We start from the raw sequence: 26,979 nt of genomic DNA, 5'->3' as shown, positions 1-26,979 counted from the left end.
TAAATGTGGGAATGATTTATTAAATTATTCTTTCCCATGATGACTAATCACTTTAACTTCTAACTTCCCTGAGAATTGACCAGTAAGGTGGGACAGATGTACACTTCAGTTAGACAGAAGAATGCTTAGATTGGAGATTGGTAACGAAGATTGCAGGGAAATAATTGAGGAAGCCCATCCTCCCAGACCTTTTCTGAAAGTAAAACGGCTTTGAAACAATCTGTGGAAGAAATTCTGATCATTTGATGAGGAGCTCTCAAAAATGGTGTTCTGTAAAGGCAAATGTTTTCTTTTTTTAAAACATTACCTATTTACAGATAGCACCCACCCAGCCAAAAAGGAATATTTGTCTAGAAAAATGAAAGCTTCAGGAAGAATTGTCTGACTCTGGTATAAAACTTGGGCCTAATTTGGGGTCATGTTTGAAAAGAAGCGTTAAACCAACAGGAAAGCTCTAAGTCAGAGAAAATTGTGCTTCTTTACTTTCTCCACAATCTTTGGCCAGCCAAAAAAGGAAGCAACACTGTCCCATTTAAAGACCTTCTAATGAGAAACCAGGCCAATCATCATCTAGCTTTTGAGGGCCTTCTGTTGAGGAAATGAGCATGTCTACCAGGCTCAGACAGATGTGTTTGTGAGTGACTATCTAAATGTGACCCCTAGTGTCCAATTTGAGTGGGACTCACAGAGAAAAAGCTAAGTGAGTGAGGGGTGGAAACCAAAGAATCAAGGGATGTTTGAGCTTGAAGAGATTACAGGACATTCAGTCTGGTGTCCTCATTTTACAAATGACTGATTAAGGCCTGGGAGTGATTAGGTGACTTGCTGAGGGCCACATAGATACTGGCAGAGCTGGAATGGAGCCCAAGTCTCCTAAGCCCCACTTCAGTCCTGTCCTCTCAAGAATATTTTCCATAACATGCAATTAGCTTTAGGTAGTTTGTTACAAGATTGACCTGTGGAAGAATATGAGAACTAGTGTTTATGTCACATGGGCCAAATTATAAAGTGGGTGTTGACATCTAAAGGCATGCTAATAGGTAACAGACTTTTAAATTGTTCAAGTTAGAAAGTGCTAAAAAGATAACCTTTCCATATCTTTTCTCCTTTATGTACTACAAATTTAAGTAACAGGTTATGCTATTTCTTCTCAACCCAAGGGCTCATAGTGATCTTCAAAGGAAAGAAATTATGGCATGTAACTAGAACAATCGGTCAGAATGGAAATCAGATGGACCAAGTCTCCCAAGAATCCCAGCTATGAACATTGTGTCAGCAGTTGTTATATTCCATCCATTTCCTGTCCTTCTGCTCACCGCCTGCTTATTGATGCCAGAGGACATCATGTCCCCATGCATGCTGATTCTCCTACAAACTCAGACAATCTAACCTCAGCTGGCTTTTCACTAATATCCAAAATATTTGGGCCACTCACTCTCATGCTGTTGTTCTCAAGCTCCCATCCATTTCTTGATCCCCTTAGCAAAATGATCTTGCCCCCAAACTTCAATGAAAAAAATCAAGGTCATTCAACGTGACCTACTAAAATTCCCTTTTCCTCACTTTAAAATACCTATCTTCTCTCATTTTTTAAAGAAAGAAAAATGTTCCTTTTCTTCTCTAAGTCTAGATTTCCACTTGCCTTTGAGAATCTTTCCAGGATATTGGTCCATCATTTACAATGTTCTCTTCTTCAGTTCTATTTTCTCTTCTCCTCTTTCCTACTCCTCTTGCCTATAAAAACACCTAAATTTCTCTTTAATCTTAAATATTTTAGCTAAATCCTCTCAAGCTAAACCCTTCTCTACCTTTCCATTTACTTCCAGATTTGCCTAATGACCCATATTTACCACTTCTTTCACTCTTTGCAGTCTTGATTTTATTCCAGTACTCTGCTGAAATCATTTTTATAGAAAAATAAAATAATCAAAATTTTGATCATTAAAATCTGAAACTTATTCTTAGTTTTAGTCTTTTTAAAATTTTTTTACATTGCCACAGAGTTTTATTCACCCAAGAAATATTTACTAAACATCTACTCTGGCAAAGCTCTGAGCTGAGTCCTACAGGGAATAAAGATGAAGATGGGGCCAGGGATTTAGCTCAGTGGTTCCTCCGCCTGCCTCACAAGCGCAAAATCCTGAGTTCGACCCCAAGTACCAAAAAAAAAAAGATGAATATAACATGCCAATGGCTGACAAACTAGTAAGGGAAACGAACATAGAATTGCATCAAGTGAATGTTTTTTCCTTACAGTCTCAGCAATTTGGTTATGTAATTTAATAATATTTTTTCACATAATTTGTGCATATATCTTATTGCCAAGTCAAAGTGTAAGATCCTTGAGGGAAGGGATCTTGCCCTCTGGCCCCAGTCATCCCCTACACTGGGTCTTGCCTTGGTAAGTCTTTGTGGTAGTCATCCTCTGACATGGCCCCAGTGATTCCAGCCTCCTGGTATTCATGATCTTATTAGTCTCTTCCATATCAAATAGGACTGGCCTGTGCAACCAACAGGATATTAGGGAAGTGATGGTTTGTGACTTCTGCAGCTGGGTGAAAAAAGATACTACAACTTTGTCTTGCTCTGTACTGGATCACTGTAGGGGAAATTGGCCATCATGACACTCAAGTATCCCTGTGACAGAGGGCTCCTGCCAATAGCCAAGTACACTATCATGGGAATCCATCTTCCAGTCCCAGCCAAACTTGCTGATGACTCCAGCCCTAGTTGACATCTTGACTGCAATGTTATAAGAGAATATGAGTCAGTTTCCCAGCTAAGCTATTATCAAATTCCTGAAATTGGGTGAGACCATATCTGTTTTTTGTCTTATGTTGCTAAGCTTTTTAACGCTTCATTTTGCAACAGTAGATAGCTAACTCAGATTTGGGTAACGGAAAGTGCAATTGTGTTGCTATAACAAAGCCCTAAAACATGGAAGTGATTTCGGAACTGGGAAGCAGACAGAAATAGTAGGACAAATTGTTCAGAGTCTGAGCAGCCTTGAAGGGTCCATGGAATCTTGATATCTTTTGAGGAGGCTGTAAGTAAAAGTGAAAAGAAAATTAAGGGCAATGTGATTGAAAACTGGAGGAGAATGAATCCTTCCTATGAAATGGCAAAATTTTGTCAACATGGTGGAAAGTAGGAAATATACACGGTGAACTTGCAGATCTACCTGAGATGTTCTCTTACTCGAGCATGCATGGTACGGCCATGGAAAACAGACTGTGTGATCAAGGAGACGATGTCTGGAGGGAGTTAAGGTTCATGACTCGCTCATTGGTCTGCCTTTCCTCTTGTAGGTCTGACCTTTGTTGTCACTGCTTGATTTTCTGAGATTATGAGGGAAACAAACAGAGTTAGAATGGAAGACATGATATAGCAGGAAACGCTATTTGATTTTCATGCATTCTTTGAAGCAGGAAGGGTTTAAATGCTAAAACCCAAGATAGTTAACCCATAGAGACAGAAAGTCAGAATCCTGCTTCTCCAACATGTCCACTGGATCTCCACAGAAGAGAATAGTCACTGGATTGAGAGGTGGAAGGGCCATGTGAGAAGCACTTCTCATGGGCCTGAATTCACGGGTCTGGATCTGCGCTCTCCAGAGAATTTCATGTCATTGTCTGAAAATATTGAATGGAAATTGGTCCTCACAAAGATACAACACTGGTTTGTTTGTTTTGTTTTTGTTTTTGTTTTTGTTTTTTGGAGACAGGACCTCTCTATGCAGCTCAGGCTGGCCTCAAACTCATAGCAATCCTCCTGCCTCAGTCTCCTCAATGCTAGGATGACAGGCATGCATCACCATGCCTGGCTACAGCACTGTTGTTTTTTGTTGTTGTTTTGCTTCTATTAAACCCAACAGCATTGCTCAGGAATGAGCTTCTGAACTGAAAAGCCCTAAAGTTAAGCTCATGTTTGACTACAAACTTTACTGAAAAATGGCTTCAGCAGGCAGGGTTTCTTCTTTCAAGTGAGAAGGCAGCCAGAAGGCAGCCAGCCTTTGAGCATGGCTGCAGACACCTCCAGGAAGATGTTGGATCAAGTCCAGACAGAAAGAACAGAGAAGGGTCAGAGAGGAGAAGGCAGTGTGGCCAACCAGTTGCATCTGTCCCTTTCCCAAGCCTTCCAGACCCTGTCCCCAGCAAGTTTCCCTCACATCCTCTGGCCCAAACTGGCCACATGACCTCCACTACCCATGAAGGAGTCTGAAAAGGTGAATTTTCTCTTTTCTTACCTCATCAATAAAGGAAAGCAGGGAGAAGAGAAACGTGGATGCACTGGGGCCCATGTGCCAGGGACTATGAGAGACCCTGGGTGACTCTGACCATACCTAGGACTATAAGGGTTCCTGGGAGACTCTGTGAATCTACTCTTGTGTCTTAAACAAGATTATTCTCCAAACAGAGCTGTCTATTAGAGTATGTAGCGAATACTGGAATACAGAAAAGGATGTGTTCCGCTCACCCCTTTACAGAGCAAAACAGCAAGATTTGACCTTTAGAAAACAGAGACCACCTGGGACATCTCTTCACTTGGGGCCAAACCTGTGCTCTCAGCAGCAAAAAGTGATTATTTTTCTTAATTACTTTTGCTTTTCATCTTGCTATGTGAGCTGTCAGAGTCTTATTTTAGCTGATGACTTCCCACAATCATTTTAGATTTATTTAGTACCTAATTTACTCAACATAGCTTTGGCTGTGAACATTAATCAGAGGCCCAGAAACTCTTAATAAGTTCAATATTTTAGAGTGAACACTACCCCGATGAATGCTTTATGAAAATGATGACAAAGCACAGGGTCTGTCGCTTTCAGAATCAGTAAGTTACCAACTAATGAATTAAGAAGGTTCTGAACTTGTACTTCACTATAGGTGTTGTGTAGCAGATGTACAAATGAGCATTTGTAAATGTAGCTGGTTCTTGGTAGAAATTTTTCATTAACCCAGCAGCCAGGAGTAGGAGAATCTCTGTGATCTTAAAAATAATGACTAAAGATCATGGACCATTCAATAATTAAAATGATTTTGGCTTTGCCATTATTTCCTCAGCTATTTCTTTTGTGAGGAAATTGTTTTTGTCTTTATGTTTCTACCAGTCCTGACTTTTTATATCAGTGAGAAAAAATGAGGTTGACAAAAATGCCCTTTGGAGCTATGTCTTTCCATACACCAAATAGGAGTCAATTGGCAATACAGGGATCCATCCTTGGGCAACTCACAATCCAAGACTGAAAATACAAATGGAGAGGAAAACAGGGCAACCCTAAAATAGACATATCATTTAAAAGTGCAAATATCTGCCCCCATCTTTGTAACTCCTTATATGTGCCTGCTCCTAAGTGTCTAAAAAGTGCCCTGCAAAAAAGTAGGAACTCAGGGAACATTTGTTGAATAAATAAATTATTTTCACAGTGGTAGAGGGTAAAAGAGAAAAGGATGAGAAGAAGCAAAGTATGCAGTATGGGATAGGCACCCCGTAGATGCTTGTGGAAAAACCTGAGATTCGTCTGTTTCTCCCAGGCAGAGAACAAATTATGAAAGGGCTGGGATTAACAGTAGAAGAGAAAATTTATCTTTAGGGGCAGGAAGGAGGGACGGCAATCCAAGCTTCTAAGGTTCGAATCCAGAAGTCACACAGTGTGTATAAGGATCTGAGAATCTTCCAAGAGAAGAGAGAGAAGCAGGGATGTTTGGAAGAGTCAAAAGAAGCTAAAGCTTCCTAGATTCTGAGCCTCCGTCCCCTCATCCTTAAAATAAGAACAAGAATACTTGTTCTGCCTATGTGAAAGAAGTTCTGAAGACTAGATGGAAAGACATGTATGGAAGAAAATGTCTTCAAACCTTCAAAACATGATGTTAGTACAATGGTCCATTTAAAGCTCATCTGGGCCCTGGAACGAGTGAGCACATGCCTTTGCTCACCCTGATAGTAAACCGAGCACAGAGACAAGTCATCAAGATGTTATGCCCATGGCTATCAACAGCCAGCTGCCTGAAACAGAATCCCAGAGGCCCTATGTCCTAGCGCTCCACATTTCCTGAAAGGTTTTCACATAGCATGTTTTATTCTCACCAGCAAGACTCCATGAGGATAGGAGCCCAACAGCCCATAAGTTAGGGAGTTTACCAGGCTCACACAGGAAGCCAGGTGAGCAGCTGAGTTGGGACAAGCACACCAGCCTTTTGGCTCCTAGTATAAAGCTCCAGCCACTTCCGGGAAACCCTCTGGCAGGATGTGATCCATTAGTGCTCTGTTTCAAGCCCATAAGTTAAGGAGCAAGAAGCAGGAGGGATTATCCTAAGGGAAGTTTGCACAGGGAAAGTAAGGACACCATGTCTCCTCTAAATTGGTTTCCTTTTTGCAGCAGCAAATCCACCTATTCTTCTTGAGAGGAAAACGTGTCAGTGACCTCTCTGTGGAGTTCTACAAGAAGGTGGGACAAGTGGAGGGTTCCACAGTAAGTAGCCTGCCTGAGCTCCCCAGTGGAAAAGCTGGACCTAGGTTCAGTTGCAGGGCCCCATCTGTAGAGAAGTTAGCTGCTGCTCTGAACTAGAGTGCTCTCTCTCTCTCCCTCCCTCCCTCCCTCCCTCCCAGGGAACCATTGATTCAGGTGGCTATGCTAAAGAGTGGTTTTTCTTCTTTGCCTTGCTGTTTCACCTGACACTGATTCTGTCTGATTTATATCCCTCTAAGAGGTGTAAGCAATGGCCCATTTTTGGTTTCAATTACAGAAACCATTTTCCTTCCTGCTAAAAAGGGAGCAGGATGAATATGCAACAAATTAAATAGTTTTGTGAAGCAAACCAATGAAGGCATGTTATCTGATTGAGGTGATCTCCTTTCCCCTTCAAAGTGTAAATAACTAATGTTACCAAGGCAAATTTGTGCTATAAACTTTTTATTAGGGATTTACACATACATAATTTATATGTACATACATATTTGTGGACTGTTATGAGCCTTAGAAAACCAACCTGGAAATACACTTCATATTGCTTTTATAGTCTACACTACACAATTAAGCACTTAATTATATAATAATTCTTTTTCACATGTTAGCTCTGAAAGCCTTGGAAGAGGAAGATCATGTACAAAACTCCTTTTATGTCCTCCATAAGACCTAACACAATCCTCAGCATGTAGAAGCTGTTCAAGAAATATTTTTTTATTTGTTGATTTCAACGGGCAAAATATTAATCCTTATATATTAGTGAATTGCCACAGAGGCAAAGGTGGTCAAATTGATGATTGTAAATACTACGTCAAAGAAGATAATAAGACCTTTGACTTAGGAAGACAATTCTGAAGGCCAAGTGGAAAATGAGGCAAGCTATTAGTATCCAGGAGGTTGCCATGAGAGAAACTTGCTGAATTTGTATTGTGACATCTCAGCGCTGCACTATGACTCTTTGCCAGAGTCTCAAACTTTTAAATTTTTACCCATACATTCCCCTCTCCCACAAGCTCACAACTCAACTGTAGCCTAACTCACTCTTGCATATGACAGATCAGTTTCTAACAGATTCTGTTATCCTGTTTGAAATTGGACCACTAGGTCTCAACAGAAACAGCCGAACCTGTACACTGCAGTCTGGTTTCTAGTCTTCTGATAAGTATTTAAATGTGACGTTAATTGATGTGACTTGAAAAAGGTTAAAAGGACCTAGTTTATTGGACCAAAGCAATTTTATGTGGCATAGTCAAGGCATTTGCACAAGTCAGATTATAGACAGGGATGGAAATGTGACTGGGTGTTGTGAAGTTTTAGTCTGGAGAAGTAGGGGCTACAAATAATTGACAATGCTTTTGCATTCATATGGTTTTGAAAGGTGATTATAATTCACATTGATTGAATCCATGCCAGGCATTGCACTCTCATTAACTTTACATATATTATCTCATTTGATACCTATAGTAACACTGAAAGATAAAATAATAAGTAACACTTATACATCGCTCAGTAAGTACATTGCTGCAACCCCACAAATCAGATTCTAATATCATCCCCAGTTTACAAAAAAAGAAAACTAAAGCCTTGAGATATTAAGGAACTCATTGCAAATCAAGCCAGTCATTGGTAGATCCTGAATTTGAACAAAGGCAACTAGAAATAAGAGCTCAGCTCTTAGCACATTGCCGTGCAGCATTATCCTAGGCATTGTACAGTTGTGGAGAGTAAGGCCCAGAAAGACTAAGCCACTGTGCCTCAGTCATACAGCTAACAATGATAAAGCAAGAATTGGAAACCATGTGCAATGAAGAGGTGAATAATGGCTCAATATAAAGAAACCCTGTGACTACCAAAGCTGTATAACAACTAGACAGACTCGCTGGTGGGGTTTGGAGTCCCCTATGCCCAGATACATGGAGAGGATGGTAATACCTTTTATCTACAGCACAGTTTATGATTTCCATGGTGCTCCCTAGGAAGACTCCCATTTCTGCCATTGGGTTTGATAGCCTTGCAGTAGTTCTTCCTAATCCGCTCTGGTCCAGAACTTCAAACCAAAAACAAATAAATGTCATCAACATTTGAGTTGGTTTTAAAAGGGCCTAAGTGGTTTATTACTACTGAATAGCATTTGTCGCACCATTAAATTGTACTTCTCTAGTATGTTGGGAAGGTAAACTGGTACAACCACTATGAAATCAGAAATTCCTCAGAAAGCTAAAACTAGAAATTTCATTTGACCCAGCTATTCCCCTTCCAAGTATCTTCCCAAAAGAGTTAAAGACATTATTTTACAGTAATGTATTCATACCTGTTTATAGCAGCACAATTCATAATAGCTAAAGCTTGAAAGTAGCCTATATGTCTGTCTATCAACAGGTGAATGGATAAAGAAAATGTGCTATTTATACAAAATGGAATACTACTCTGCCATAAAGAAGGATAAACTTGAGTCATTTGTCAGAAAATGGATGCATCTTTTTTTTCCCCCATTAAGTTTATTGGTACATTTTAGTTATAAAATACAGTTACATTCATCATTGGGATCTTGTACCTTTACATGAGTATCTTGGTTCTTATTTTTTCCCCTTCCCCTGCCCTCCCTTCACCCCCTCCACCCTTCCCTATTTGCAAAGACTTTGTTTCCATGTTTTTCCTTTTCTCATATTTTTTCTTTTCCCTTCTTTCCTTTCCCCTACCCCTCCCACTTCCCCTACTCCTTTAGACCTTTTCTTCCTATTACACAATATCAATTATACATTTTTAAAATTACAATATCAAGATCTAGATGACATTACCACAGATTTTACAGAATTTAAAAAGATATAGAAAGCATATTACAAAAATCTGTTTTGAAATAAATTTGACAACTTCTAAGAAGTACCTCGGAAGACAATTTAATGAAACTAACTCTGGAGGAAATATAAAATTTGAATAGCACCTATTAAAGAAAGTATATTCCTAGCTTGAAAACCTACCTATGTGATAGCAACAGGCTCATATATATCTTAACTGATAAATTATATTAAACATTTAAAGCAGAGAAAAGAAGGAACACTTCTCCCCTCATTTTAGGAAATCAACATCGTGCTAATCCTAAAACTGGATAAAGATAATAGAAGAAAAAAGTATGAACATAGATAGAAATTTGTTTAACAAAACAAACTATTAGAAGTCAGAACTGGCAGTATGTACAAAGTTGTTTTATTATAGGGATGTCAGTGTTCGTTCAGCATTGGAAGATCCACCCCCAAAAGTCATTTTAACAGAGGAAAGGAAAAAGCCATATAATCCTGTCAGTAGTTGCAGAAAAAGTATTGGACCAAATTCTACAGCTGTTCATTGTAAAAGCTATCAGGAGACTAGAAGTAGAACAGAACCTTCTCAACAGATCAATGACATGTACTCCATACTTGCAGTGAGAACACCTTATATGAATGGAGAAGATACAATGCTTTCTCCTTAAGGTGGGGAACAAGGGCAGATATGCCTACTCTTCACCTGTCCATTAAGCTTTAAAACATAGGCCCAAACCAAAATAGTCTGGCAATAAAATGATGCAATTAGGATAGGATTGGCAAGGTAGAAGTAAAGTCTTTATATGTAGATGAAATGATCATCTACAGAGAAAATACTAAGAAATCTCTAGGAGCCCCTAGAACTTGTATTTGAATTTAGCAGGATTAGAAAACACAAGGTATATGTAAAAATTCAGGTCCATGTATACTTGCTATAAATGAAGAATTTGGTATTGAAATTTAAAAGTTATGTAGGAGTACAAAGGACCTAGAAAAGTAAAAAAAAAAAACACAAAACAGTGTTGGAAGACATTTAGTACCTAATTTTAAGACTTCCTATAAAGCTACAGCAATCAAGGCAGTGTTGGTGTAAGGAAAGACATATAGATCATTGGAATAAAACAGAGAATCTAGAAATAGAACCACACATACATGGTCCACTGCGTTTTGAAAGATTATTTAACAGTAACATTTTATAGAACATAAACTCCATTCAAGAGCAGAGGAAAAGATAGTGTTTTCAGCAAATGGCACTAGAACACCTGGTATCCATATATAAAAAATTAACCTCAACCCTTTATTTCCATTCATAAAAATAACTTGAAAGGATCTATGTACCTAAATATGAAAGACTAAAACTATAAAACTTTAAGAAGAAATTATAAGGGAAAATGTTTATGAATTTAGGGTAGGCAACAATTTCCTAGGACACAAAAAACACGATGTATAAAAGAAAAAAATTGATAAATGAGATTCCATCAAAATTTAGAGCTTTAAGTGACATCATTAAATTGAAAAGTAGTCCTTAAACAGACCGTATGTATAATGCATATAACCTATGACCAGAATATATAAAGAACTCTTACAGCTCATTAATAGACAACCCAATTAAAAAGTAGACACAAGAAGAAGATAAATAGCCAGTATAGCACAAGGAAAGGTGTGCAACACTAGAATCAGAGAAATACTAATCAGTACAATAACAAAATTAAATTCTACACTCATTAGGGAGATGAAGTTAAAAGTTTTAAAAGAACAAATGTCAGCTTAGGTGTGAACCAGTTAGAACTTTCTAATACTGCTAATGTGAATGTAAAATGATGAAACCATTTTGGAAAACAATATAGAAATTTCTTGTATTACTGTTAAGAACCAACAGTCCTGTTCTTAAGTTTTTACTTCAGAGGAATGAAAACACATGTTCACAATAGATTTGTATATACAAGTTGAGTATTCCTTATCTGAAATTCTTGGGACCAGAGTGTTTCAGATTTTCATTTGAAATCCACTTGATCTACAAAGAGGACAGCTACTCCTGCTTTTTTTTCAGTTCCTGTCACATGGAGTACTGTTTTCCACCCTTTAACTTTCAGACTATGAGTTTCTTTTTGAATTAAATGTGTTTCTTGTACGCAGCATATTGTTGGATCTTGCTTCTTGACCCATTCTGCCAGTCTATTTTTTTTTATTGGTGACTTGAGACCATTAACATTGATGGTTATAACTCATACATATTGACATCACTGTCATGACTTTTTCTGTTTGTTGGATTCTCCCTCTTTGCATTTAATTTCTTGTCATGCCCAATGGATTCATTCTGCTGGACTTCCTGGGGTTGTGATCCACATTGTCTTTTCCTAGGATATTGTCTAAAATGTTTTGGAGTGTTGATTTGGTATTCATGAAGTTCCGAAGGTGGTCTTTGTCATGAAAGTATCTTACTTCTCCATCAGTTTTGAAAGATAGTTTTGCAGGGTACATCAATCTGGGTTGGAGGCTGTTTTATTTTAGAGCTTGAAATACATCACTCCAAGTTCTTCTTGCCTTGAGGGTTTGCATTGAGAAGCCTGCTGTGATTTTGATGGGCTCTCCTTTATATGTGATTTGTTTATTTTCTCTACCTGATTGTAGAATTTTGTTCTTCTGTTGGGTTTCTGGAATCTTAACAATTATATGCCTATGTGTAGATTTTTTTTGATCAAGGCTATTTGGAGTCCTATATGCCTCACTTATCTGTATGTCAAGTTCTTTTCTCCTTCTTGGGAAGTTTTCTGCCAGCACTTCTGTGAACAGTTCTTTTATGTCATCTGCACTCTCTCCTGTTTCTTCATTGACTCCAATCAGTCTTATGTTATTCTTCTTTGCATCATCTAGCAGCTGCTGGATTGATTTCTCATGTTCCCTTACAATTTTACAGCAATTTTTCTTTTCCTGATCACTAATTGCAATCTTATCTTCTATATCTGAAATTCTGTGATCACATTGGCTCATTCTGCTGCATAGACTTTCAATGGAGTTTTTAATCTCCTTGAAATCTGTTTGCATCTGTTTTATGGATTCCATTTGTTTCCTATGTTGGGATTCCATCATGTTCCTCAGCTCCTCTCTAGATTTATTAATCATGTGTTGCACTATGAGCACAATCTCTGCTGTTATCTGAGAAATTATTTCTAATGTAATTTTTTACAGATCCTCTTTTGTTGCCAGTTCAGGGAGTCCAGGTTGAGTATCAGAGTGTTCCATTTTGTTTCCCTTTGGGGTTGCTGTAGGTGATCTGGAAGTCTGTTTTTGAGACTTCTTTACATGTCTCTCATTTAGACGGGGGGGGGGGCAGGGGGAGAGGGATGTTGCTGCTGGTGCCTGTGCAGCTCACCTCCTCTGTCCTGGTGGGGGTGGTACAACAGCCCAAAACGGATACATCTTGAGACCATAATGTTGATTGAGGTGAACCAGATACACAAGCTTAAATATCATACAGTTTCTCTTACATGTGAAACTTGAAATATAAGTAAAGTGCAAAATAAAAGATAGATAGTAGGAAATAGGGAGATAGATCTTTTGCAAATAAGGAGGGGGAGCATGAGATGGAAGGAGTGAGGAGGAGGAGGATAAGGGGATGAAAAAAGAATTGAGATGTGTCACGCACACCTTGAGATGTAGCAACGCTCCACAAGGAAAGTAATTATTATGTACTGCAAACGTGTACTAACAAAACAATAACAATTGAAAAAAATAAGCTTTCTGTGCATGCATTCCTCACCCATTCCTGTGTTCATTGAACATTTGCTGAGTGTTCATGAACTTCCAGATGTGGTCTCAGTACTGAGGATGCCAAAAGGGGAAGGCACAGTCCCTGCAGCAGAGCTGCCTATGCCTTACAACATCCCTTCATCCTGTGGTCCCAACAGGCAGGTTGCCCACAGCCAAAAGCCTCTGTCCTTGCCCTGCCTGAGGGTGTTCTCTGGACAGGGCAGGCTTGTCTCATCACTGTAGTTCAGATATTGAGTGTCCTCCAAAGTGCCCCATGTGTTAAAGGCTTGGTCCCTGGCTGGCACACTGGGAGACAGTGGGAACTCCAGGTCGGGCCAAGTCCCAGGTCCTTACGTTGCTTAGAGTCCCAGAGAGGACTGTGTAACCCCACCCCCTCTTTTTCACTTCCTGGCCCTGAGGTGAGCAGCTTTGCTTTACCATGCACTCTCAGTGCAATGTTCTACCTCCTCTCAGGCCCAAATGTGTGATGAGCATAACCTCCCAAATCATGAGCCAAAATGAACCATTTCTTTTAGAAGGCTCTGTTCCAGTGACAGGAAGCTGATGTCCATGTTCAGGAGCTCCTCTGAGCCCACAGGGGAAAGAGTTGGTGGATAAATTCCCCAGCATCTCTGCCCTTCAGGAGGACTTTATGAGGTGTGCTCTTTCCAGAATACTGGTGCTGAGAAGGAGGCAGTGGCTCATGGAGATGGCTTTTCTAAGAGTCCTACAGGCATTGTTCTTCATCTGCAGAGAGAGAACAGGTTATGAAGAAAAAGACAAATCATTGCCAGGAGCCCTGTACACATTCTATTTGAGCCATGGATTTTTGGTCTTCTGTGGGGGCATGCACTCTGAACTCTGACGGGCCTTTTGCTTCTGGACACAAGATCCCTCCTGCAGCCCCTTGGAGTGATGGCTGCTGCAAAATCAGGACTTCATGTCCCCCAAAGAGCAGCATCAAGGGGCAACGATATGAACATTGGATAGGCAGCCTAATGTCCTTTACCAGTGTAACTGGGACATAGATTTAAACAGATTAGTTTCATAACCATAACCTTCTCCAAGGCCATCTACTGTCAACTTGTCAGACCTGGTTTGTGCCATAAGGACACAGTGGGAGCTTTAGGGTCTGCTCCTCATAGGATTTCAGCTAAATTTAAGCATGCTTAGAAATAAGCTTCTAGAATAATCTACATCAGAGGCTGATTTTATCATTATTAAGAGAAAGCATCTGATATAGAAGAAATAAATATAACTCCCAAGTTATTGTACACAGATGACAATAGGCATTCCATTTATAAAATCAGTGTCAACATCATTTTGATTGGCTGGGAACCCGAGTGGAAGCATGCCCTTAACTTTAATGACACTTATTTTATCTATAAGTCAACTTAAATTGTAGACACAAATATTTTAACCTATATAAACTGTTTTCCATGGAAATCTCAAAAAAGCAAAAAGAGAAAAAAATTGTTGGACTCAAACAAAACAGCTGTAGGCATCTTAACCACCCAGTTACAGATTGAATGGACAGACAAGCACACATAAAACAACTGTTAATAAACCAGAGTGTACTCAGATGTATTTGGGCAAGTTGAATTAAATAACCCTTTTGCAGTTTTTTTAGGTTTGTGACTATAAATAGACTGGTCAGAACTTTTTAGGACAATTAACAGATCTCTTGTAATAAGAATCAGAAGGAATAAAAACCTTTTACACCTGTGAGCGAAGACAGTTTTTAAGGCTGATGGTTTTATCTGATTGGAATACTCAGCTATACAATGTTCTCACTGTTGCTTTGATAACCACAGTTGTTTGATAGCCACAGCTGATAGCCAAAACTGCTGTTCTGATAAACATATGTCACTGTCCCCTCTAAAGGTGCAGACTGTTAAAGGTAATTTTAACTATTTCAGGGGTCGGGGGGGTGCACAGGCCAGGTTTGGGTGTAGAATGAGACTAGGTGGCGCTCTTTAGAGCTAAGTATGAATTCCAAACAGTGGGGGAAGAAGGCTTTAACCTGTCCTGCTGCAGATGTCTACCTATGACAGTTTTTCCCATTTTGAAAAGAAACATGGGGAAAAAAGGTGTTCCCAACTATTCCTCTTGCTCTGTGCCCAATCTAAGGCAACCCCTAGACTTAACTTCATCCAGCACCAGTGGTAGTGAACTGGAAGTGCAAGGAAGTGGCCAGAGCCAGGTGAGCCACTCTTACTATGTACTGGGCCTTCTTGTGCTCCTGTGACCCTTGTACCATACTTAGCTCTTGGCCTTCCTTTTTCAGAGCCTCAATTAGCATATCTCCAAGAATAGAGGCCAGCCTGCAAGACGCTCTGGAGAGAAATCATGACAGAGAGGCAGTCCTCTGGGGATTAGGGCTATGCCTATTTTTTTTTCTCAATAAGTTTTTTGGTACATTTTAGGTGTACAATACAGTTACATCCATCATTGGGAACTTGTACCTTTACATGGTGTATCTTGGTTCTTATTTTTCCCCGTTTCCCTGCCCTCCCTTCACCCCTTCACCCCTCCACCCCTCCCTATTTACAGAGACTTTGTTTCCATTTTTTCCTTTTCTCATATTTTTTCCTTTCCCTTCTTTCCTTCCCCTACCCCTCCCACTTCCCCTACTCCTTTAGACCTTTTCTTCCTATTTTACATTATCTATTATACATTTTAATCCTTATTTACACTTTTAGTTTCTCACACCAGAGATGGCCTCAATGTGCATCCACTTAGCTATAAATGTCTCTAGTTTTTCATTCTTTATGGCTGAGTAGTACTCCATTTTATAGAAAAACCACATCTTCTTTATATAATCTCCAGTTGATGGGCATTTGGGCTGTTTCCAAGTTTTAGCTATTACAAACTGTACTGCTATAAACATGGGTGAACATATATCACTGTGGTATGATTCTTTTAATTCTTTGGGGAAGATACCAATGCTAGCAGTCTTAGTCTTAGTGGGTGGGAGAAGATGGCCTGCCCCTAATGAGATAATGGTTTATTTATATGGGAAATCTCAAAGGGGTGGTAACAATAATCTCAAGCTTCCTTAAGTAAGAATGTAAATCTGGCCATTGTGACCTTAATCTTCTTCAGATGTGCCTCCAGTCAGTTTTTGATGTGTCCTCATCTACACTGACTCCCTTGAGGGTCCTGCTCTGTCTGACTACCTATAATATTTCTATCTATCTTAGCTGCCTATAATACTTCAAGCTCTCCCCTCTGCTGGAAAGAAGGCAGATATTAGGTGACTGTCCTCTGACAGGCCCAAGGGATGGACCACTTAAGCCCTGTGGGGAGAACTCCATCCAGGCAAAGAAGTCTCAAAGCCCTCTGATTTGTGGGGGCCCAAGAACAGGCCCTGTAGGGTGTACACATTAGCAGGGTGGCAGGGCTCAGGAGTGAGGAGGAGGAGAATGTGGGGCTTGGAAGATGTGTGGCCATTGAGGAGGGAGCTGGCAGCTATGCCAGTCTGCTTCCTGATGGTGTTACAGTGGTTGGGCCTACCCACGTGGCTGAGGGCTGCAACCATGATGAGGAGACTAGAGGGCACCAGGAGAGGATTCTGGGATCTCTTGTGTAGAAAATGGGAGACTTTTTTTTTATTGAGATGGAGAAGGAATCTGCCACTTTTACATGGAGCTGGGAGTAAAGAGACAGAATCAAGGAGTCAGTGTAATTGAGGTTAATGTGACATCTGGGGAAACAGAAGTTAAATTTGTAATTGAATAATTAATAAATCAAATATTTGGGAAAACTGGGAAAAAATATGTGCTGACTTATCCTGAAGAAGTAGGTCCAGCCAAGGATGGCTAATGGCCCCTGGGAAACTGAAGCAAGAGACGCGGGCGTGGCAAAGACTAGCTGGGAAAGTAGGCGGGACCTATTAGTTACAAAATCCCAGGACTTGTGTGCAGAACAGTTCCCAAACCTCTGCATGTGGACTCCTCTCAGAACTCAAGCAGGGTCTTGATAGGACGGCCTAGACCTGACCTCAGCCTGAGCAGTGGGAGATACGAAAAGGACAGTGGGCCTGGACCTCAAGGTTACTGTGTCCTTTCACGGTGAACTGCTCTAGCTCTGTAGAGTGTACTTATTTTCCTACTTTTACTTGGCCCAAACTCGCTCTGCAGAGCCTGTTTCTTTTCCTATCTTTCATAAATGTAAAACCTCGCTACCAGTTGCACTTATCTTGATCAATTCTTTGCTCAGGACAGAAAGAACCTAGAAACCACCTCTAGCAGGAGATTGCAGCACCCCAAACCCACCCAGCCTCAGTACATCATGCTGCCTCTGGGCTTGGACAATGAACTACCAGCTGGTGAGCCTGTTTCCAAAGGCCAAAAGCTCAAAACCCAACTTCCAAAGTGCTCAGCTCACCTCTAGGGTTTGGTTTTACTTTTTAAGTTATTATTATAAATTTGCTTTAGTTTTTCACCCTTGACCTTACTAAACCATATGCAGAGATGCAAAAGCAAGTTATGTGTTTAGGATCTTTGTATCTTTGAATTATCACACAATTGTCAGAATCAGCAGACAAAATATAGGACATCCATTTAAATTTGAATTTCAACTAAACCATGTATAAGTTTTAGTATAAAAATTAGTATCCAATATTTGGAACATATACTAAATTATTCATTATTTACATAAAATTTAAATTTAACTAGGCATCCTATATTTTATCTGGCAACATTATTCTGAAGAGATCTTTCCCTAGAAAACAGAACCACAACCTCAAAGAACTAGGACTGGAAGTCCCATTTGACCCCACTATTCCACTGCTGGGGATCTTCCCCAAAGAATTAAGGGAATCATACCACAGTGATATATGTGCACCCATGTTCATAGCAGCCCAGTTTGTAATAGCTAAAACTTGGGAACAGCCCAAATGCCCATCAACTGGAGACTGGATAAAGAAAATGTGGTTTTTTTATAAAATGGAGTACTACTCAGCCATAAAAAATGAGAAATTAGAGACATTTATAGCTAAGTGGATGCACATTGAGGCGATACTCTTAAGTGAAATAAATAGGACACACATGTGTAAATACTGAATAGTTTCTCTGGTGTGAGAAACTGAAAGTGTAAATATGGACTAAATGTATAATAGGTAATGTGAAATAGGAAGAAAAGGGGCAAAGGGGAAGGAAGTGGGAGGGCTAGGGGAAAGGATAGAAGGGAATGGGATTAATATGAGAAAATGGAAAAATAGGAACAAAATCTTTGTAAATAGGGAGGACTGGAGGGGCTGAAGGGAGGGCTGGGCAAGGGTGAAAAATAAGAACCAAGAGAGATTATGTAAAGGTGCAAATTTCCAATGATGAATGTCATTATATTGTATACCTAAAATGTGCCAATGAGTAGAATGAATAATCGATAATGTAAAATAGGAAGAAAAGGTCCAAAGGGGTAGGGGTAGTGGGAGAGGCAGGGGAAAGGAAAGAAGGGAAAGGAAAAAATGATGAGAAATGGAAAAAATGGAAATAAAGTCTTTGTAAATAGGGAAGGGTGGAGGGCATGAAAGGAGGGCTAGGAATGGGGAAAAAATAAGAACCAAGATGCATTATGTAAAGGTACAATTCCCAATGAGAAATGTCATTGTGTTGTATACCTACAATGTACCAATAAAAGAATTTAATCCAAAAAAAACCCAAAAAGAAAACAGAACCACAAAACATCTAGAACAAAAGAAAAATTCTGTGGTCCTTTTTCCTACTAGACAAAACTGAAATGGCTGATGGATTGATTTGTGTTTCTTAACATGTCTTTCCTTTTACTTTCCAAATGATTGAAGTGTCAGAAAACAAAAGGACATAAACAATAAGACCATTAAAATGAAAATAGAAAAATCAAATGAAATCGGAATAGGGAAGTTCAGATTCTGAAAGTCTAAATGGCTACGGTCACAGCTGATCTTGACATTTGCTTCAGAACTCCTTGAGAGCCTGAAGCCAAAGAGATCATGATTTGATAACAGAAAGCAGGCAATGAAACCTTTGTGCGCCTCATTGTTAGAAGACTTTACTGTGTAGTTCATTACACCTGGAATAGCCTGTTAGCTAATTAAGTAGGAAGGCTTGCAGGAGAGCAGCTCCAGCAGCTGGAACACTGAGCCTCATTTCCTCCATAATGCCACCTCTCACCTTCTTACCTCGCCCATGATGTGACTTGTGATGTAATGATCATATTCCAAATGGAAGATGTTTTTATTGGTATCAGCACCAGCAAATAACAATGTGTCCTACATTGGATGCAGAAGACACATAAACATTCTTTAAATGACTGTTAAAAACATTAACCCTTGATCTTAAAAGACTTGGACACATCGAAATATAATTCAGTGAAGGCCTTTCTTACAAGGCAAGTGATAAAAACCAAAGTCATCCTGCCAGACCCCTTTCTTGCCTTTTGGACTTTACAGGCAAAATGATGTTCAAATCCTGCTGTGTGTGCTATGGTTTCACAGAGCACAGGAGTAAGCCAAGGAACCTTGCCTTTGCCACTGCAAATAAACTCCAGCTGGAGTGTGAGAGAATACATTGTCGTGACATCAAAGCAAGCTGAAAGAAAATGGAAATGTCCACCCAAAGCCATGGCAGGGCTGCAGGCAGGACTTCCCTCAAAGAATTGGCAACTTTGGCCAGAGTAGCAGGAGAAGGAGAGATAGATGTCTATGGATAGCACTGGGTTTACAGTCAGGGTGTGGAAACCAACTGCTGAGCCAGTGGAAATAGCTGCCAGGGAGCCAGCCAAGTCTCAGGGTGGCAAAGACTAGGTTTCCTAAGCCTCAGCCACATGGGTATAGTGCCTTCTTCTCTTTCATAGGAGAGGACCAGAGCGCTCCCATGCTCTCAGAACTCCAAGGGAAAATAGGCTTCATCTTAGAAATAACAATAACACCAATGATAAGAATAAAAATGGCAGCCAGCATTAGGTATGATACTGTTTTATATGCCTGGCCTCATTAAATCCTTACGAGAAGGTTCTATTATTACTCTCATTTTACTACAAGAAAAGAGATTTGAAAATTATCCTTTTTGCCAGTGACTAGGAGGAATAAAGTTCCTGTGTGGAAAGAAAACTGTTCAATATTCTGTTCTTATTTGCAAGACTGGTTTGCTTACCTGGGATAGGTACAAGCTCTAAGGGCCAGTTATGCACAACTAGGAGTAACGATGAAGCATCTACTGTCAGAATAGCATTAACCTAAGTGGACAGGAGAATGCAAAGACTGCTGTTGCCCCCCCGCCACCACACACACACTCACTTACAATCTAGTCTGCTCTACAAATAAACTAAGTTGGGTTGCAAACACCATCAGAAGGTATCTACCAAGTTCAGGGCCACCTCATAACTCTGTGCCAGATGGGCTTTCAGATGATGAATCTGAACATCAAAGGCTGCCATAGGTGTGTGAAAATGGGACCTTGCTCCTGCCTGCTCCCTCAAGAGAGCCAGGGTTCAGAAGTCAGGGCTGACTGGCAGGCCATTTTGCAGGCTCCTTTGGATGAGTTCTTATTTGCCTAGATACACAGAGTCCTTTAAGACTTTGGGGCCCACAGCAATCTCATCCATTCAAAACACATGTCCCCTTATTTTCCATCAAAAGTACAGAGTCCTCCCTTAGCTACAGTTTCAGTTAAGGTCAGCCACAGTCTGAAAATATTAAATGGAAAATCCCAGAAATAATCCATAAATTTTCAATGGCACATGGATGAAATCTCATTGTTGCACTCTGTCCTACCTGGAATGTAAATCACCCCTTTGACAAGCGTTTCCATGCTGTATATGCTGCCCACCTTAGTCACTTAGTGATCTTCTTGATTAACAGTCAACTATCATGGTGCACAGTGACTGTATTCAGGTAACCTTTATCTTTATTTAATACTGGTCCCAAAGCACAAGAGTAGTACTACTGACAATTTTATTACAGCATATTTTTATATTTGTTCTATTCATTATTAGTTATTGTTGTTAATCTCTATGCCCAATTTATAAGTTAAACTTTATATTTATAGGGAAAACATAGTATATATAGGGTTCAGTGTTCTCCACAGTTTCAAGCATCCACTGGGAGGTCTTGGACATATTCTTAGGGAGTGAGGGGGGACAGCAGTAGTTACTTTTCCCACTGAGCAAAGAATGGAGGTGAACACGAACTCAGCCAGAAGATTTGCTACCAACAGACAGCTTTGGTCAGTAAAGGTGAAAATGGTCAGCTGAAGAAGTAGGTGGCATGTCTGTCCTTAGGGACAGTGTCACAGCAAGGACCACTGCTTGTAGCCTCAGCTCTGAAGGGAAGAGGAGCCATCCCACCACGGGTCCTCCGGAGCCAGTCCCCAGGTTCAAATTCCACAAAACCTGAGTGTTCTCATGACTCACCTCTCAGCTCTTCTCACGACGGAGGTTCCTCTTGGCTTTGTGTATTTCCTTCCATTTTGAACAGCAGTTTCTCAGAACAGATGCTCTCAGCACTCCCTCTCTGAGCCCCTCTGCACAAACAGAAGATTGCCTGCTCTGTCATCGTCATCAAGGGAAGGAGAGAAACATGCTAATCATGTTATTTTTCTCTTCCTTCTGCTTGCAATTAGCTAAGTGAGCCAAGGGCTCTTTCCTCCCTCCGCCTCCCCCTGTGCTGAACAAACGCTCCAGGGGACATTGCTGGGCACCTAGCACCAAGTCTGCTTCCCATTTCCTGGAGGGCTCCTTTGGATACCTTGGGGTTTTTTGTCTGTTCACATCTTTATTTCCTTGACCTCCTACAAGTCAGGTGACCATGCAGTTAATGGTAACTTCTTGATTTCTAGTGCCACAGTATGTTAAAGATCCAAGAGCAGGTTGAATCTACAGAGACCATCAGCATCAAAATTATCCTTGTGCCTCCTCCCAAGGCTGCAACATCACACAGTTCCACCATTGGTCAGCATTGCTCTCTCACGAAAGAATGCAAATCTGTCTGATAGTTGTGTAACTCAGTGCACAGCTGTCACAGAAAACAGACACAAGACATAAAACAAATGCAATGAAGGGCAACAAAATACTGGACCTTTTTCTTCTCACGAAGGTGACTTAAATGCTTTTTGTGAACTATTAAATGTAAATTCCCCTCCAACACTTTTGTGTGGTGCTGTAAACTCATAAGTAGTCTACTCATAGCCCTGAGAAAACCTACTGAAGGTTCACTGGACTTCCTTCCTTGGCAGGTGCCACATGGCTCAGGGACTAAAATGGGCATGTTTAATCCTTAGAGAAAAGAAGAAATGAGATTTAAAAGTTACCTACTATGAGAATGAATTGCTGTAGGAAAACATCTGAACCCAAAACAAGCTGGATTCAATCTTGTGGAGTCACTGAATGATGCCAAGTGTGATAGTAATGAAGATTCCCTGCAGAGGCTCTTGATTTACATTGTGTTCCCCAGACCTACCTTCTGGAGCCATTCTAAGGAACAGTGGCCCTGCAGGCCTCATCCTCCTTCCTTCAAGGTCAAGAGTTGGGACAAGGGAGGGTCTGCATCAGAGTGGAGGTGTACTAGCTAAATCTAAGAAGGGAAACAGAAACCATGAAAGTACTTAAATCAGGGAGCATTTGATGCAGGAAACCCATTACACAGATGTCTCTTTCACGGTTTTCCAGGAGACACAGAGACAAAGATTCAAGTACAAACAGTTTCAATGGGAGGTGAAGTCAGGCAATGCAAGTGGAGAGGTGGTGATGAGACTGTGAGGCAGTGGAAGGTCAGAACTGATTTCCCCCATCGCCTCTTCTGCACGTGCTATGCCACAGTAGTGGACAAAGAGGCCCTCTAGATAAGGATGTGACTGTCCTGAGGATACCTGTGTGATCTGGTCCCAAGTCCTGCTGGTGACAACGATGGTGACCAAGGGTGTACATTAGCCACATGTGATTGAGCCCAAAATGCCTAAGAGGTGAGCAAAGAACCATGGCGAGTGACAGATTTGCTGGATTGGGGTCCTCCTCTCCATGTGGGAACTTGGGCAGCTGGAAAGTGCAACGAAGCGGGTCGAGACTTTTGTGAATGTCATTTACTTGCAATGTTACCCAACATCCACAAATAGATTAGCAGGGTCTTCAAAATCACGTCCTGCTGAACTAGTACAGTAGCTGAATACTATAGCTCTTCTGAAAGATTCCAAACGTGCTAGCATATTAAGGGCCCTGAGAAGTCCTACAAAGTTTCAGAAAACTGCTTTAGTCTAGAACTCCACTCTGCCACTTTTTTAGAAAAATGTGGAGTGTTATGGATTGTGTCTAGATATCTCCCCAAAGCCTCATGTGGTCTTAGATGGGGCCTTTCAAAGATGGCTGAATCTAGAGTGTGTGATTGATTCACAGTGCAGTGCTAGGCTGGAGGGCACTAGGATTAAGGGTGTAAGTGCTGCTTGCCCTAAGTATTCTGAATAAAATAAAAGGGGCAGACACTGTTAAGGTCTCTTGCTTTTGCCGTCTCCTGCCGCCATGAACTGTTGCCTCTGTGCCACCCTGCCTTGGAGCCAGCTGATTATGGACTGAAACCTCGACAAACTGTAAGCCAAATAAACCTTTCGCCCTTTAACTTTGGGTGTCGGTATTCTGTCTCAGCAAGGAGAGAAAAGGGCCCGTAATGTACCTCAGCAGCGCTGTGCCTGCCTGGCAAGCACAAAGTCTTGAGTTTGACCCCAGTACAGCAAAAAAAAAAAAGCAATGGGCTGCGATGGCAGCCAGAGCTGAGCACTCAGTGGGGCGCCTCGGGTCGGGAGCGCTCGGCTGGGCAGGCCCTGTCCCACGCTGCTGCCAAGTCAGGAGCCCGAGGCTGCGGCTGCCCAAAGGGCAGCCAAGACTTCCAGTGGTGCTTCTCACAGGTGAAGGGTGCAGTCGATGAGGATGTGGCGGAAGCTGACATCATTTCAACTGTTGAATTTAATTACTCTGGAGGTCTTCTTGCAATAGGAGACAAGGGTGGGTGGCAGAGTTGTTATTTTTCAACAGGAACAAGAGAATAAAAGCAGTCTTCATTCTAGGGGAGAATAAAATGTTACCTTTCAAAGTCATGAACCAGAGTTTGACTATTTGAAAAGTCTAGAAATTGAAGACAAAATTAATAAAATTAAATGGTTGCCACAACAGAATGCTGCTCCTTTTCTACTCTCTACAAATGATAAAACTATTAAATTATGGAAAATAAGTGACCAGGATAAAAGAGCAGAAGGTTGTAACTTGAAAGATGAAAATGGATGACTTCGAGATCCATTTAGAATTACAGCACTTCAGGTTCCTTTATTGAAGCCCATGGACTTCATGGTAGAAGCAAGTCCACAGTGAATTTTTGCAAATGCTCACACATATCATATAAATTCCATTTCAGTAAATAGTGATCAGGAAGCATATCTTTCTGCAGATGACCTGAGAATAAACTTATGGGATTTAGAAATCACAGATAGAAACTTTAACATAGTGGATATCTAGTCTGTTAACATGGAAGAGCTGAAGGAAGTCATCACCGCTGCCAAATTCCACCCACACCAGTGCAATGTGTTTGTCTACAGCAGCAGCAAAGGGACCATCCAACTATGTGACATGCATTCCTCCACCCTGTGCAACAGACATTCTACATTTTTTGAAGAGCCCAAAGATCCCAGCAGTAGGTCCTTTTTCTCAGAAATAATTTTATCCATCTCTGATGTCAAATTCAGCCACAGTGGTCGATACATGATGATGAGAGACTACCTGTTTGTGAAGGTTTGGGACCTTAACATGGAGAGCAGGCCTGTGGAGAACCATCAGGTGCATGAGTACCTGCAAAGCAAGCTCTGTTCCCTGTACGAACATGACTGGATCTTTGACAAGTTTGAATGCTGCTGGAATGGTTCAGACAGTGTTATCATGACGGGGTCCTACAACAGCTTCTTTAAAATGTTTGATAGAAACACTCGGAGGGATGTTACACTGGAAGCTTCAAGAGAGAACAGCAAACCTGGAGCCAGCTTAAAACCCTGAAAAGTATGTACAGGTGGTAAAAGAAAGAAAGATGAGATTAGTGTGGACAGTCTGGACTTCAATAAGATCCTTCACACAGCTTGGTACCCCATGGAGAACATTCTTGCCATAGCTGCCACCAATAATTTGTAGATATTCCAGGACAAAATCAACTAAAGAAGCTAACTGGAGGACCAAGTCTTGTCTCACATAGTTAAGCCGGTTGTTTTTCTGTCAAAGAAAAGGCATTGTCCTCTCCATTAAGAACAGAGATGCACTTCCTACTTCCCTTCATAACAGAGGAAAGAAGCGACCTTGGCTGGAATCCTGGCATTGCTCTGCCTTTAGCCCAGGGAGAGATGCTTGCTGCTGCAAGGGGAAAACCCACTTGAAGCAGAATTGGTGGACATTGCTCAATAAAGGCCATTACTCAAAATAAATGTATTTATTTAAGTCTGAGCCTTCCTTTCCAGTTTATAGACCAAAAACCTAACCTCCAAGAGAAAAAGCGCTGTCAAATATGTTTCTGTCTCCAGTTCTATCTTTCTCTGCCATCCTAGGGCCCTCACCTGGACATGGTGTGGCCATTGCCCATGTTCCTTGCTGGCCCTTCTGAGCCAAGTGGGCGTACCTACCCTTGGTACCCAAGGAGAGCCAGGCAGGTTTACTCACTAATTCCATCAACCATCACACCTTCTGGTGTAACCACTCAATAAACAACATACTGTAAAGTGTTCTGAAATCTAAACATAAGTATTGTCTTTTTATTTGTCTCAATTGGATATAATAAAATTACACAAAATTCTTTGGAATAATTTGAGAAACTTTTGTCCATTGGCAGAAGGGTGGAATGTGTATAGTACTTCAAATTCTAAATATAACTATTCCAAGCTGCCATGACTTTTTTTTTTGTTTCTGTAGAAACAGTCCATCTGCTACACCAGGTAAGGTCTGGGAAAAGCCATAACTGAGTCCACCTCTGAGAAAAAAATACAAGAGTAATGTAATTGCTGCTATAAAATTAACACTTGGCTTAAAGTAGGCCTCAAATTCACTACAATTGAAAACCTATGTGCTTTCTTTTAAAATCTTTTTTAAAAGTAGGGAAATGTAGTTTTAAATATTGCTAAAATTATGTGCATGCTAAATTTCATATCACATTTCAAGCCAGCAGAATTTAACAGTTTTAATTATGATGCCTCCAGTACCTTGATTTATTTCAAAAGATCTATGATATCAAAAATCAAGACTTCCCAACACAAAGAGGTGTACCAGCACTCAGTGACTGGAGCTTGCTTCCATGAGATTTAACCCATGAGCTTGATCAGTGTCCTCCAGGGGGATGTAGAGCCGGGGCTCACATGCCATTGCTGACATTAAGGTGTAGTTTGATTACCAATGATATGAAAGGATAAGACATCCTTACCCAGAATTAATGTTAGCAGAAGGTCACCTTAGCTCACATTGAGTTAGAAATTTAACAACGTAAAGTACCTTTATTTTATTTAAAATAATTATACTGTATCTTGGTGACACAATTTATGTCTGAGATGTAGAACAGAGTTGTTCAAGCATTAATCAACCCTGGTCCATAAGGAAAAACAGTTCTAGTAAAACAAGATTGTATATATTTGTTCCAACTATTTTGACCAAAAAGTTTAATAAATTTTAAATGTTTAACTGGAAAAAAAAAAGAAACACTTTGGAGTTTGTAATTAAGAGAGTGTTGAAATCTGGAGGAGAGTATATTTATGAAGTTTCTGGTGGGGTACTGAACTAATAAAAGTATGATAAGCTGCTAATTACAGTTATATCCGCTGGTGTGTCCAATCCAGCATGGCACATGAAAGCCCATGCTAAATTTATAGAAATGTTACCAGCTGGTTGTTAAAAACATGGCCATTATTAAAAATTAAACCATGTGAATTTATAACTAAATATATTTTATTAAAGAGAGAGGAATAAATAATTTGAACTCAT

General features: G+C 40.4%; 1 long non-coding RNA gene and 1 pseudogene across 1 annotated transcript in view; one reads left to right on the top strand and one right to left on the bottom strand.

Moving 5' to 3' along the window:
* Window positions 1–6,904: 6,904 nt before the first annotated feature.
* The window catches only part of LOC110347236 (uncharacterized), a 37,675-nt gene continuing 17,600 nt past the window's right edge, over window positions 6,905–26,979 (bottom strand). The window contains exons 2-5 of the long non-coding RNA XR_002391703.2: window positions 21,740–24,040; window positions 21,406–21,515; window positions 19,175–19,264; window positions 6,905–13,758 (exon numbers count right to left, since the gene is read on the bottom strand). This is a non-coding gene — a long non-coding RNA (uncharacterized LOC110347236). The remainder of the gene's footprint in view (window positions 13,759–19,174; window positions 19,265–21,405; window positions 21,516–21,739; window positions 24,041–26,979) is intronic.
* Window positions 24,313–25,176, top strand: LOC101722681 (serine/threonine-protein phosphatase 2A 55 kDa regulatory subunit B delta isoform pseudogene; annotated as a pseudogene).

The sequence above is a fragment of the Heterocephalus glaber genome, unplaced genomic scaffold, assembly GCF_053883595.1.
Source record: "Heterocephalus glaber isolate CG9 unplaced genomic scaffold, H.glaber_assembly_v1.0 deba00001788, whole genome shotgun sequence".
Classification (NCBI taxonomy): Eukaryota; Metazoa; Chordata; class Mammalia; order Rodentia; family Bathyergidae; genus Heterocephalus; species Heterocephalus glaber.
This window is presented reverse-complemented; position numbering and strand designations above follow the sequence as displayed.